The sequence below is a fragment of the Thunnus thynnus genome, chromosome 24 (assembly GCF_963924715.1).
Source record: "Thunnus thynnus chromosome 24, fThuThy2.1, whole genome shotgun sequence".
NCBI lineage: Eukaryota > Metazoa > Chordata > Actinopteri > Scombriformes > Scombridae > Thunnus > Thunnus thynnus.
The window spans coordinates 9,370,226-9,384,766 of record NC_089540.1 but is presented as its reverse complement, the minus strand read 5'-3'; the positions used below and the strand labels follow the sequence as shown (position 1 = coordinate 9,384,766).

General features: G+C 38.3%; 2 long non-coding RNA genes across 4 annotated transcripts in view; one reads left to right on the top strand and one right to left on the bottom strand.

Moving 5' to 3' along the window:
• The window catches only part of LOC137176924 (uncharacterized), a 103,120-nt gene that overhangs the window by 15,287 nt on the left and 73,292 nt on the right, over positions 1-14,541 (bottom strand). The gene's annotated exons all lie outside the window — the stretch shown is intronic.
• The window catches only part of LOC137176923 (uncharacterized), a 156,814-nt gene that overhangs the window by 116,718 nt on the left and 25,555 nt on the right, over positions 1-14,541 (top strand). The window contains exon 3 of the long non-coding RNA XR_010925891.1: positions 7,718-7,808. This is a non-coding gene — a long non-coding RNA (uncharacterized lncRNA). The remainder of the gene's footprint in view (positions 1-7,717; positions 7,809-14,541) is intronic.

Sequence of the window (14,541 nt, the reverse complement as noted above, 5' to 3'; positions counted from 1 at the left end):
CTGACGCACTGCAGGAGCAAGCAAGCCAAGGAGTGTTTCTCTCTCTCTCTCTCTCTCTCGTCTTCCTCTTTTCCTTACTCACTCGCCCGTTGGCTCTCTCTCCTATTGTTGTCATTGTGTTATTCAGCTCAGCTCTGTGGCCTCCGAGGCAAAAAAGAAAAACACAGACAGCAACCACAACAGGAATCAGAGCCTAATGTCCTACAGCGATGAAATCTGCTGTGTAAATGAAAACATAGTGCTCTGACGGCTTTGAATACAGGTTTCTGAAAATGAATGTAAACTATAAAAGCTACATAATGAATACAGCTGTATGAAACCCCTTTTTTTTCAAATCCTGAAACTATTAATCCTCAATCTTTTGTGAAATCTAGCATCATCCTTTGATTGAAATGTGATCAGTAAAGCAGCTAACTATGAATAGAGCATCAGTGTAGCTGCTGATGTAGTTTAATTCTTCTGTCATTTCTGTGTTATTTTTAAAAATGCTCATTTAACACCCGAATGAAAGAACATGTGTTCATACCTACACATTTCACATGTGAAAAAATACTCAAAAAATGCCAACTCATGCCTCTTTTTTCTTCTAATGAATCAAATCATTTGCTTCTCTGATAGCCTGAAGCATTGTGAGGAACTCCTGCCTGGGACAGATTAACATGGTTAGTTTTTAGTTTAAAATATATATGTAATAATATATATGTAATAATATATAATGGATACACATCAGTCCAATAAGGATCATATTAAGTGTGATCAGCGTAGCTAGTTGCTTTTGCTGTAATTACTTGTCTTAAAAAGGCTCAAATAGTTATTTCTACTAAAGGAGAGACCTTTGTGTTGAACATGTTACATATGTTAAGAATTACCAAAAAAAAAAGGAACAGTTTGGTACAACCTAATTTCTCTATTTCTTTAAATGAATCAATAATTGTGTGAGCTCTACACACAACATATAATTTGCGTCACTGTTGCCCTGGAGCATTGTGGGAATTCTTGGCTGTTATAGCGTACAGTTTTTTTTTTTTCTTTATCTACAGTGCTTGTGTTAGTCCTAAAATAAAACTATTCAGTATAAATTGTAATTGTTTTCTGAGAAAAATGTGCATGTGCATACTACATTTGTGTACGTACAGTGTGTGTGTGTGTGTGTGTGTGTGTCAAAAGAACTTTGACAAACAGCTCCCCTGTTTACCATGGCGACGCCGTGGCCTGTGTTCTCCCGTCTCTACGGTAACCGAGGCCCTGAGCTCCCTCTTATTGGCTCAGCCATTGAACTCCCAGCTAGAGACAAAAGAGAAGGACCCGGCGCTGGTAATTTCTTATCACCAAATCCCATTAGGCTCAGGGGTTTTTCAGGGTTTTTTTTTTTTTTTTTCATTAACCCACACAAAAGTAAAGTGGAAATCACCATACCCAGTCAGCTCAGCCCCTACTGTGAGCCTGACGAGGCCCCCGAAACATCACTCTGCTCTGGCTCGAGCGTAATTAATACAAGAGAGACTTGCAAAAAGTACATTAATAAAATGTATTTTAAAAAGGGCAATATTTCATTTTGTAATTAATTCTGATAACATTGTGTAAAATGATTGTAAATAAAAGACAGCATGGTAGATACAGGTATCATTTATTTCTATAAACCCTCCTGCGTCCTCCTGCAAAGATAATCTAATTTATCTAATTAGTCTATTTATGTCCTTTCTGAAGAGGATAAATATGGCTTCCAGGGCTGAGTCTACCATCAGGGTGCAGCGGGTGCCCAGCATGCTGGTAAGAACTAGGACTACAACTAACGATTGTTTTTAGTATTGATTAATCTCACGATTTATGGACTGCATTTGTATTATGATTTTCTAGTCTACCGACCACTCAAAGCGTTCTACAACACATGCTGACATTCACCCATTCACACACACACACACGTTCATACACTGATGGTAGAGGCTACCGTGCAAGCTGTCAACCTGCTCATTAGGAGTGATATAGCGCTTTACAATGATTCATTTTAATCATTTTGTCTATAAAATGTGAGAAAATAGTTAAATTTTGACCTCCATTAGATCAAAAGGTGCATCTTACAGATTCTAGGTCAGATTTTTTGTTGTCAAATAATGAAAAATGCTCATCATTTTTAGAATTCATCATTTGGTGACATCTTAAAAATATCTTGTTTTATTTAAGTCCCAAATCCAAAGATATTCAGTTTATGATCATTTATGACACAGATAAAGCTTCAAATCCTCACATTCAAGAGGCTACAACCAGCAAATTTTTAGCATTTTTGCTTTAAAAAAAAAAAAAAAAAGACAATTATCAAAACGGTTGCTTAATTAATTTTCTGTCTGTCTGTGTAGAAAATGTGCTCTCTTTTCCTTTAGTTCCTTTCACGCTGAAATTTTGGCTATGAAATAAAATGAAGAGGGAGAAAAAAAAAAAAAGGCACATATGATCAGTCATCATTTCGATTCAGCTTCTGCGTTTTCCTTCTTTCACCTGTCGCCCTTCTTTCAGCCAACAAACCGAGACATTCTCCCCATTGACTGTGTGTGGGACGGCCGCAGCTCCACCAGCTCTGACAGCACACTGAATGGGCCTGATACACCTAAGGCCATAATCACTGCAGTTTTCTGCACGAGTGTGAGTGTGTGTGTGTGTGTGTGTGTGTGACAGTAGGTGGTGGTTATGTGTATCTACTCGTGTGTGTGTGATAACTGCCTCTATGAAGTCAGATTGACAGACAAAGGCCTAATCGCTCCTCAGCTCAGGCAGCCAAACAGCTCAGAGGAAAGTATTGACCCAAAAGCACCATAATCCCCTTCACCTAACACGGGCAATTTCATGTAATACCTGCAATAACACGCATTCAGCTCAAAGTAGTCATCAAAAGAGCTCTGAGCATCTGATTTTGAGAGGTGAGCTGTTTGAATAAAAGGGACCTGAAGAGTATATCAATCTGTAATAACAACATCGTGGCCCGGACTCGCTTTTTCTTTTCAACTCTCCTTATCGCCGCTCCTCTGAATCACTTTCACTCGCTCTTTGTCTCTCTCTCTCTCTCTCTCTGTCTAAATGTGTCGCTCATGTTACTTTACTCTCCCTGCTTTTGGAGTAGTTGTTTTAAAGAAACATATGGAGACACGCATGGTAAAGATAAGCCGTGTCAAGTAGGGGTTTCATTTTCTTTTTGTGCCCGCGTTCCTTATGTTTGACATTTGAAACGTCTTTGTTAAGTGCGGCTTGCATACTGTGTGTCATTTTTACGCTCTCTCCTGTCAGTAAAGTTTTTGTACCGGCGTTCAAAGATCATGTAAATAATGTCGAGATGTTGAGTTTTTCAGCTTGTGACCCCTGAATATAAAAAAAACAATATTTACTTGTGACTCATTGTCAAAAAGTTAACGTCTCTGAGTGATTTTCTCTTATCAGATAGATTTGTGTCATTTGTAGAAGCCTGAGGAGGTAAAGCTACACAGTATTTCCACAGAAAAAAGTAAAGATGAGAGAAGAGTCCAACAAACTAACATAATTTCTTATTCTATGCCCCATGGTAATTGGAGGAGTCATGACCCAGAGATTGAGAATCACTGTATTAAAGCTATTTCTGCCATCTTTGCCTCTTAGCAGCTAATGAAATAATTGTTTTCAACTTGCAACATTATTCCTTGGGAAGACAAAAATAATAATAATTTAGTCTTTATTAACCTCATTATGAGAAGACATCAGGTAGAACTTTATATAAATAAAAATAAACAAGTTCTACTACCTTTCATTTTAAAAGCTGTTTACCTGGATTCAGTGTTTCCAGTTGTTGGTGGCTGGATGCCACTTAAATGTTTGACTGTGATTGCCAAACATTTTAACAATGCCAACAAATTCATTAAACCTCACAGCTGAGATTCTTTCAGTTTATTTGGTCAGCTCTTGCACTGTGGGAGTGTGTTTTCTTGCTGCACACAGAGTGTGTATAATGCGAGGCTTAGCTAGAAGAAGTGGTGCACATGATGGCACACATGGTATTCTGTGTTTGTGTTGGCCTACACAAACAAATGAAAGTAAAGATCAAGAAAAGAATCACCAGAATGTGTGTTTCCCAACAACAGAGAGACACTCAGGATCAGTGTTATCAGGAGTTTGTTCGTTTAGAGATTTGAATAATTTTTCACACTGACCAAATAATTTAGATTTGTTGCTACACATTTCCTTAGAAATGTAGTGTACATCATCTAGTTTGGTAGTTTTGGGGCTAAATAATTAAACATGCTGTAAAAGGAACAAAACTCTGGGGCTTGTATTAATAAAAGGGGACATAACAGGCTTTTTGTGATGATTTATATGCTGTTATGATGCCGTATGCCTCTGTTAAACATGCTCAAAGTTCCAAAATGTATGTTGAAATGTTTCCTCTCACATATTTTGGATCCGATTTTGGCTTGAATATGTATAAAGTGTGTTTGAGAAGTTGACATTTTGAGTAAAGAACAAGAAAAAGATGTGAAATCCGACTATTACTGTTTGTTTACGTTGCCTCCTGAGCCGACAGAAATCTGTTGGGAGGCAGTTTCCAGAAGCTGGCCAATCAGAAGAGAGTAGACAAGAGTTAAAACAGCCTGTTTCAAACAGAGGCTGAACTGAGGGGCTGCATAAAGAGCCAGTATAAGATAAATAAGTTGTTTTTTGAACTGCAAATCATGAAAAAATACTCCAGTAGAGCCCCAGAATATAAATAAAGACCTGGAAATGTGTATATGTCCCCTTTTAAAATGCACTTGCTGTTACCACCAGTAACCATAGGTGTCCCCAAATCAACCAGGACTGAAAGCTTAAAGAGTTAGAACAACAATTCTGTATATTAACAATCTTAAAAAAAGGCTCTCTGTAATGTGAAAGGTGTAGTCAAACCCACAGATAACTATCATGGTCTTTGCAGATCCCCCCAGTGACTGGATGGTAAATGTAGTGGAGCATCTAGCAGCTACAGAGTCAAATGTTTTTCTCAGGAGCTGGTGGAGACCAAACCAGAGCTAAAAGTAGAGTGAATATTGGAAACACGACTCTAAATTAATACTAATGTTGTAACCAGGCAACTGATTGTTCCCTCACACTACATAACAGTCTGGGCCCAGCATCCTTGTGTAACTGCAGTAGTATTATTACCAGTTTTACTTTACGATATACTTTAATAAAACTTCACCGTTCACCAAATTCCTTCACCATTTTTATCTCTTAGGATCGTATAATGCTCAGAGGGTATCTCATGTTTGTCTCATGAAATCTAAACCCTCCTCACTCCAAACTTTAATGCTGAAAACAAAATAGGAGCAGTTAGAGCTTCTTTTAACGTACAGCAGATGATGTATTCAGTCTGAAACCTGATCTGATATTTTGCTGACAAAGTGATGTTTGTATTATACATACATTCACATGCACCTTCCATCATCATCATCACAACCTCAATCATCGCTATCTGCAGTCTCACACACACACACACACACACACACACACACACACACACACACACGGATATTTTAGCCTCTGATTTGGTATTCATGTCACAGAGATTAATCAACCTGCTCATCCCCTCTGCTGTTACACACTGATACACACACTATAGTCACACTTTGTACCTGCTTCTAGGTGTGTGTGTGTGTGTGTGTGTGGGCATATGTTTGACAGACAGTGAGCGAGACCTGTATCGCCAATCTGCAAATCTGCATATTAGTACTGGACCATCCCTTTAATTTCCTACAGCGGCTGATAACCATCGACTCCTCTCGGCCTCTTTGTCGCTCCCACACAGCGCTTGTGAGATTTTATGTGTGTGTGTGTGTGTGAGAGAGAGAGACAGAGAGAGACAGAGAGAGTGAGAGAGGAGATTGTTGGCTGACTAATACCATCAGTTTTTTTCCTGCTGCCCAACTCACACCACAAGAGGACTGTCAGACAGGCATCGACATCCTATTGATTTACTTTTCTGTTTAATGAGTGAAATCATCTGTGAGATATTAGAATGAATGATAGAGAGGAGGTGAGGAGGAGGCAGGAGGTCAGACATGTTGTGGGAGGTGTTCAGTGACAAAACAGGTTTAAAAGTGAATCAGTTTATTCCTGTCATGGTGGAAAAGCCTCTTCTCATGGCACTGAAACTCTCCACTGAGACACAGAGTGATAACAGCTGTGCTAATTCTTAATGTCATATTAATCATCATTTTGAGTCATTTTTTAAGAAAATGTCCAACTTCTCTGGTTCTCTAATGTGAATATTTTCTGGTTTCTGGTCTTCTATGACAGTAAACTGAATATCTTTGGGTTGTGGACTGTTGATCAGGACAAAACAAGACATTTTAGGTCGATCTTGGGGTTTGTGAAACTGTGATCGATATTTTTCACCATTTTCTGACATTTTAGAGACCAAACAACAGCCTTGACCCTTCGACCTTTCTTCTAGCACCGATGTTAGGTCAAAGTTCCAACTTGACCAACTCTATTATAGGTATTTTGAAAAAGTTTAAAAGTTGGGTTTCCATGATATTTCTACTGTGACTCCCAGAGCTTGGATGATGTTTTTTGTGGCCCCATTATGTCAGAATCTAAAGGAATTTTGGACAATTCATGTCCACTATGCGGCTTTACACAATGTTACAAAAGATGTCCTTATGCCTCCTAATGGAAAACCTGGCAGATGTGCGTTGGTGCAGATTTTGTTCAGGTTTGTTTCAGGTCAGATCCATCATTTTGGACCTTTACTGCACTAGAGAAATACTACATCTCATTCAGCAGTGACATTTTCACTCTCACTTACTGTATGTTTTTGATTGAATGTGATCAATTCAGCAAATACAGTTTAAAAAAGATATTTTACCCTGTTCAGGCAGCAGCTTGAGAGGTCTGAAGGTCAGAGAAGAAATGTCTTGCTTTTCAAATGTGATAATTTAACACTTCTTTGTTATACATGATAGTAAACTGAATATCTTTGGGTTTAAGACTGTCAGCGGACAAAATAAGACATTTAACATCATAACCTTGGAAGTTATAAGGTGCATTTTCACTATTTTTAGATATTTCGTAGATAAAACGATAAATCGATAATGAGAATAATCGTTAGTGTCTGCCCTACAAGATACTCAGGTCTAAATTAAAGGTGGTGAGTGTTTGTTTCACATGGACGCACAGAAAAACTCATACTGACACACAGTCTGACCTTAAGAGTTTCTTTTATTAAAGTTTTGTGTAGGAAAGACAGAAGAGATAGAGTTAAAACCTTTTCCCTTTTTCTTTTTTTTTCGCAATCATGGATCTAAGCAAATAATTCTTTGTCTGTTGAAGGCTGAGAGATGATGGCAGGTGAAAAGCAGACCATAGCATCTCTGGTATTTTTAAACATTTTACCTTGTTGATGAAACGAGTTGCTGTAGCTGATCAGATCAGAGTGATCTGATCCCTCGCTGGTTTACAAGCTCCATGAAATAACAACTATACTTGTTCTTCAGAATAGATGGTCAATGATTCATTTACATAGATGATCCCATGCTTGTTTTTCTTCCTCCTCTCTATCATTTTCCTCTTTCTTTTATTGTCTTTTTGCTGCTCAGAAGCTGTATTTAGACCCAAAAAAGTTCAGATGTTCCACTTCTTTGGTTTGCTGCTGTTTATGCTGAGGTCAGCTGTAGAAACCACTGAGTGAGTAACCATCTTTTTTGCTTCTATTCCTGTTTTCCAGAACAAACATGAAATGACAGCTTACACTGCAGACGACAACGAACGCACAGAAGACCTGACGCTGACCTTCTGACATCTGCTGCATCCCAAAGGTCAGAAATCTATGACACTGTTGTGTGATCTATGCGTACATTTCAACGCTGCTGTGTAAGATTTGTCCGAATTTTGACACATTTCTCAGACAATTTCTGTAACTTTCCTAAACCGGCGATCCGACATTCACACCCACTTTACGCAGGGAACTCTCTAGCTCTCCGTTTTAATTTTTTACGCAGCTATTTCTGGCGTTTTTGCGTGTAAATCCGAGCGTAAGACGATGAATGTCTGAAAATATGCGCCGTTATCTCCATATTTAAATGATTATAGCGTCTTTCTTTATGTGACGACTGGCTTTTCACTCTGCTTTAGAAAGAAATAGTTATTTTCTGGCATAACCAGGCCCCAAGGCCATTAAAGATAAATATTAGCCTTGCATAAATTGTGGACTTTGGTATTATAAAAGTTCTAGTAGTAACTTCACTTTAACATTAAAATGGTCTAGTTTTGGCTGAAGAAGCTAAATCATAACCATCTCAAACTCATTAATATAAAAGCATTTATATGCATCTGTGGTCATTCTTTGCTTTGATTCGTCCCTTTACCAAAAGTTTTTTCCATCTCCTTCAACCTTCCCAAGGCTGATCCCCAGTATGTATGTGTGTGTGTGTGTGTGTGTGTGTGTACATGTGTGTGTCTTTTGAGCTTTCAATGAGATAAACACTTGAGCTACAGATTCTGTACTAAAGCAAATCTATAATGGTTAATACCAAGGTCAGAGTTATTGTTTCTCTCACTCTTTCTGTACGCTCTGCCACAATAGGAGTATTCTGTTCCCCCTCAGTGAGGAAAGTTTCCAATCAAACCCTGCAGCTGAATGTGTGCACGCAGCATGGATGAGGTGAAGTGTCAATACCTCCATCTGCACCTTAAATCAGCAGCTAATAACTCGAGATCCTTTGAATGAGAACGTCTCTAAGTCGTGTTTGGTTGAGGCTGAAATTTCTGCATGTTTTGTTTGTCTGAGGACTTTAGACACCTGCAAACACGTAAGCTTTAGTTATATTCTCTATTTTTCTTACTATATTTCTCAATAAATCCCATAAAGACATGATAAACTTTAATATAAAACATCAAACTTTTATTTTATCAATTGAAATAGAAGACAATTAGGGCTGCAATTAACAATCATCTTCAAAAAAATGAATCTGCACATTATTTTCTCCATTAATCGATTACTTGTTTTGTCTATAAAAGTCAGAAAACAGAAAAACCCCAAGGTGACGTATTCAGACTGCTTGTTGTATCTGATCAACAACCCAAAGATATTCAATTTATAATCATACTGTATAAAGTAAAGTAAAGTATATAATCCTGACTTTTGAAAAGCTGCAAAAAGCAAATATTTGTCATTTTTGCTTGAAAAATGACTGAATAGATTTACTGATTATCAAAATACTTCCAGATTAATGTCTATCTCTGTCTTTTTATCAATTTATCAATTAATTGACTACTTCAGCTATAACAACAACATACAACATGTTAAGACCTCTTTTCCATCGTAAACTCCACAGAGTATGTGACAACAGACAGTTACATTTGTTGCAGTTGCTTTTAATGTTTTCAGATATCTTGTGGTAATCTTGTCTTTATCAGGTATTTTACAGTAAGTTTTAGCTTAATAAATTAATAATATAAATAAATGAATCATCAAAAAACGTACTCTTTAGTTATTCACAAGAATGAAAGAGGAAAATGCTGCTTACTAAAGACGTGTTCTTGATATTCAGTTGAGTTGAGATGTGTGATTGTGGCTCCTAAATACCAACTTCACTGAACGTGAAATAGTAGCAAATTTAAACATAACAAAATATTCAACGTGTTATTTTGATGGAAGGGAAGATTTTTTTTGCTGTGGTGCATCTACTTGATCAGAAATAGCATTTAGTGGGTCCATGTTTAATCAGAATATGAATGATCAGCTCAGATATGTAATCTGTCTGCCGACGCAGGGATGCTAAAGCGGTGCTAGGACTCCTAAAAATACCTTTATGTTGTCTGTCACACTGAAAGAAGCGTAATGGACATTTTATCAGTGCAGAGTGACAGTATGAGCAACTACATAGAACGGTGTGTGTGTGTGTGTGTGTGTGAGAGGCCCAGATGGAATAGACTGCTGACAGCACAATGATGAGATGATAATGTATGTTCTTCATGCTGAAGACAGACAGAATGATGTTTCTTGCTCTTATCCTGATCATCTGTCCAGTTAGACTGACTGAGCGCTGACGCTCTGCAGTCTTCACCCTGCATGCACCACAGTCAACCTCAGTAGGAAGGGATGGAGAGGAAGAGATTATGTGTTAGAGTAACTCAAAATGGTGGTCTTCAGAGAAAACGTACTTGCTAAAAACATGCTTGAAGAGCAGAATTAGACATTTTGAGGCTAATGAACATCAGGGCACATTGTCACACCTTTGTTTGATGGTTCAAGGGCATCAGGCCAGATGTTTGCTTGTGGATGTACGCAGTTTCTTCTCAGGTGCAGTAGTGTAGTTCGAAAAAGACAGATATGATTATTTTCATAGTTTTGGCCATCATTTCTATCAGTGGAAATGTAATGTACTCACCGAGGTGTAATTGCAGAGATCTGGGAAAGCAGTGACATCACTTTAAAAAAAAAAGTCAGAAAAGGGCAGCAAACACGAGCAGTGAGACAATAAAACAGGTTGTAAACAAACCCTCAAGTTAGCCAAACTTGAGGGTTGAGAGTTGAGAGTTTTTAAATCTGTAAGGACTTCATGAGGTAATTGTAATTGTTTAAATTCAATATAGTGTGTTTTTCTGGAGCCAAAAGCATTTTGTTGAAATTACAGAATCTGCATCTTAATGGACATGACCCACTGGAACCAATAATTCATAATTTAGCATCTACTTTCTCACCTAGTGAATGGCTGGTGTTACAGGAAAGACTGTCAGCTCTTTATTAGTGTCTTCTGTAGGTTCTGATTACTCTCTAACATGAAGTGTGTGTGTGTGGAAGAAAATGACTAAATGGAAGAAGTTGAAGGCTGGCTGGCAGCGGGTTGTTTGGGTAGTACCTCAAGCACTGACCTCACATCCTTGTTAAAGTTTTGTTATTTGTGGTTGGTCCAAAAAGGAAACAAACGTCTCCTTAGCGTTTCACTTTCAACCTGGATAGAGTCACACCAGACTGAGTTCAGTGCCATCACTCCCTCCCACCCCTTCACTCCTCCCGTTGTCCTCCTGTCATGCTCTTGATCCCTCCATCGCTGCCGTGTCACTGCTTTTATCTCGTCACCCTGAGCAACCTCTCCATCTTATTGTCCTGCCGCTACTATCTGTCTCTTTGTCGCTCTGATGAGGGTCAGCGGGTCAGCTGGAGGGCTTGTCATTAGCTGGGAGTGTGCGCGTATGTGTGCACACGTGTGAAGTGTGTACATGTGTACACAAGATAACAAGGCCCTTTAATGATCACTGTGAGGAAATTGTAGCAGAGAGGGGGAAGAGAACAAATCATTCAAATTAAGAAGATACAATAGAAGGAAAAGTAAAACATATAAATTAAATAATGTGCAAAATAACTGGAAGAATTTACTATTATGAGAATATGGTGAGTACGCCAGTTTATTAGGTACACTTTGATAAAACTAATGCAGTATAATACAACAGTGTTTCAGTTTAATCTGTTTTAGAGAGGTTTTGGTGTAATTTATGGTCATTTTGTGGTGCTGTTGAACTGTATTGGCTCATACTGAGAGGTGTTTCTACTATTTTGTCCAGCATAGACTAAACAGAGCGCCACCTACAGATAATCAGCACAGGAGACATCATATTAAAACTAAAGTTATTTGATTGACAGATGACCTCTGGGAAGAGCAGCACAGGAATATGCATTGAGCTCTAAAAGTGGAAGGAAATCATAAAAAATAACTTTGCATAGATTTAAAATGCCATATAAATGGAGATATTTATAGTTTGGGGTTTTTTTTTCCTGACACATGGAGTTACACTGCCAGGCTTTTCCTTCTTTCTGTTGCTTTCTATGCTGACTAGTTGCTCTGTCTCTCTCTCTCTCTCTCTCTCTCTCGTGCTTTATCTGTCAGCCCAACAATAGGCACCAATAGGAAACTGCTGATGCTGCTCTGGTTGTAGTAAACAAACGGCATCCAGAGCTGTCCACCAGCCTCCCATTTTATCACTTACCGCCCTCCTCTCCTAATGTCTCGTCTTGCCTGGTTAAATATGGACATTTCTATCTTCAGTGAGCCTCTACGATGTTTAAAAATATTAAAAACCTGTATGAATTTTAGCTTAGAAAAAGGGAATTAAACTAAGGTTAAAGTACATGATGTTTTTAGACTCTGGATGTGTGTGTGTGTGTGTGTGTGTGTGTGTGTGTTTTAGTGTGTATTTCCAGACACCGCGCTGAATAGCTCGCTCGCCTGTCCCTCCAGTTCATTGTGGAATGAAACTCTCGCTGGGTATTGACCGTGTAGCTTTTCTGTGTGTGTGTGTGTGTGTGTGTGTGTGTGTCTGGACATCAGCTTATTGTGCTGGCTGGTAATGAGAGCTGCTTGGCTTGTGCTGCTACCATCGCTGCGCCTGTTTGTTTAGGTGCTGGTGTTCTGCGCGTGTGTGTATTTACATACATGTGTACGTGTGCGCGCATGTGTGTGTGGATGCCACTATTTGTTCAGCTTCGCCTGCTTTCTCAAGGTTGCCTCATTGCAGCCAGGAGACAAGTATAATAGTGGTGTGTGTGTGTGTGTGTGTTTGCCTGGGGGAATAGAATCTAGAGTAAACACGCGTGTCCATCTCTTTCCCAGGTGGAGTTGGATGAATGAATGGGCCGATAGTGATATTGACAAGCTGAGCCACTGCTAATGTGGATGTGTGTGGATGTGTGTGGATGTGTGTGTGTGTGTGTGTGTGTGTGTGTGTGTGTGTGTGTGTGTGTGTGTGTGTGTGTGTGTGTGTGTGTGTGTGTGTGTGTTGGTCTTAAAGAGAGAAGGGAGGGATCTGAATAGACACACACAGTTTAGCTTGTACACATTTCTGCTCTTTATTTCACCAGCAACAGTTGTCAGTCAAACAAATAACAGATGCATTATTAAGACCATTACTCATATTTTTTTCTGGACTGAACCTGCCAATTACTGACATTTTAGGTGTGTCATTAAAGTCCTAGAGGTGATGAATGAATGTTTCAAAGTTTATCAGAAAGTGGGTTTCTGATACAGAAATTGCAGTTGTTGATTCAGTCTTATTGATAAGAAATCTTAGCAGCTTCCAAATATGTGTAATACACTGTAGTCATTTTGGGCAAAAGACCAGAGAACCATGTGCTTATTGTGCAGCCTTACTCGGTCTGGTGTGACCAGCAGCTTTGGATATTACTGTAAAACTGACATTACTGACACGTTACTGACTGACTCTTCTCTAGCTGTGCAACTTTTACACTATGTTTGAACATTTATAATTATCTCACAACTGTAACTTGCTTTACTCTTAATCACTTAATGAATCACAAGGGAAAATTATATTTCCCCAAAAGCCAAGTTAAATCAACATTGTAATTAAAAAAACAAAAAACTGTGCTGCACAAAGGTTGTTTTAAATGTGAGTAAATAATAAGTTGAACTTAAAACACTTACTGTAGAGGGTTAACACAAATGAAAATGTTACCAAATTTAGATGTCATGTTCTTTCAGACATTACCTCTAACAAGTAGTTTTTCAGTCTTTTCAAGTGTTTATTTACATTTTTTGTCCAGTGTGCTAAAACTAGAAAAAGGATCAGGATTATTGTCTAACAACTGAAGTCTTTTTAACACCAGTATGTTGGGCTCTCAAGTGATGCACTAAAGATGCGATGCATTGTTTGCACTGAAATGTTTTTTCTGTCCTTTGAGCCATATTGCAGTTTTAAGCTCAACAACACTACAGTAGGGCTGCAACTGATGATTATTTTCGATTAATCTATCAATTATTTTCTCGATTAATTCGTTGTTTGGTCCATAAAATGTCAGAGAATGGTGAAAAATGTCTATCACTCTTTCTCAAAGCCCAAGATGACGTCCTCAAATGTCTTGTTTTTCCCCGACCAACAGTCCACAACCCAAAGATATTCAGTTTACTGTCATGGAGGACTAAAGAAACCAGAGAATATTTACATTTGAGAATCAGAGAATCGAAGAATTTTTACTTTTTTTGTTACAAAATCCTGAAACCAGTTAATCGATTATCAAAACAGTTGTTGATTAATTTAATAGTTGGCAGCTAATTGATTATTTGACTAATTGTTGCAGCTCTACACTACAGTTTACCCTATGGATAGCCATGGAATTTTTTCACTAACCAGCTAGGTTCAGGTTCACACTTTTTCAACAGTGTCTTAAATGAATAGTCAGGTGAACATTGAAACAGGTTTTGCTTGCTGAAATCATTCCTCCTGTTCATACTGGACATTAAAAGGTCCTTTCCTAATGTACTTTCAATATGTGAGAGTGGGGGACAAACTCAACTGTCTTTATTCTGTGCAAAACTTATTTAAAAGTTTATCTGAAGCTACTATGAGACTTCAGCTGTCTATGTTAGTGAAATTATGTTTGTCTTCCAAAGCTATAGTCATTTTAGTAAAAAATGTCCTCTTTGTCTTTCCACAAACAGTGTTTCCATGCTGAGCTGTGATGGGGGGCTTTAATGATACAAAGAGGAGGATTTGAACTGTTGGGAGATAACCACTTGGTTTGGTTAACACAGACAG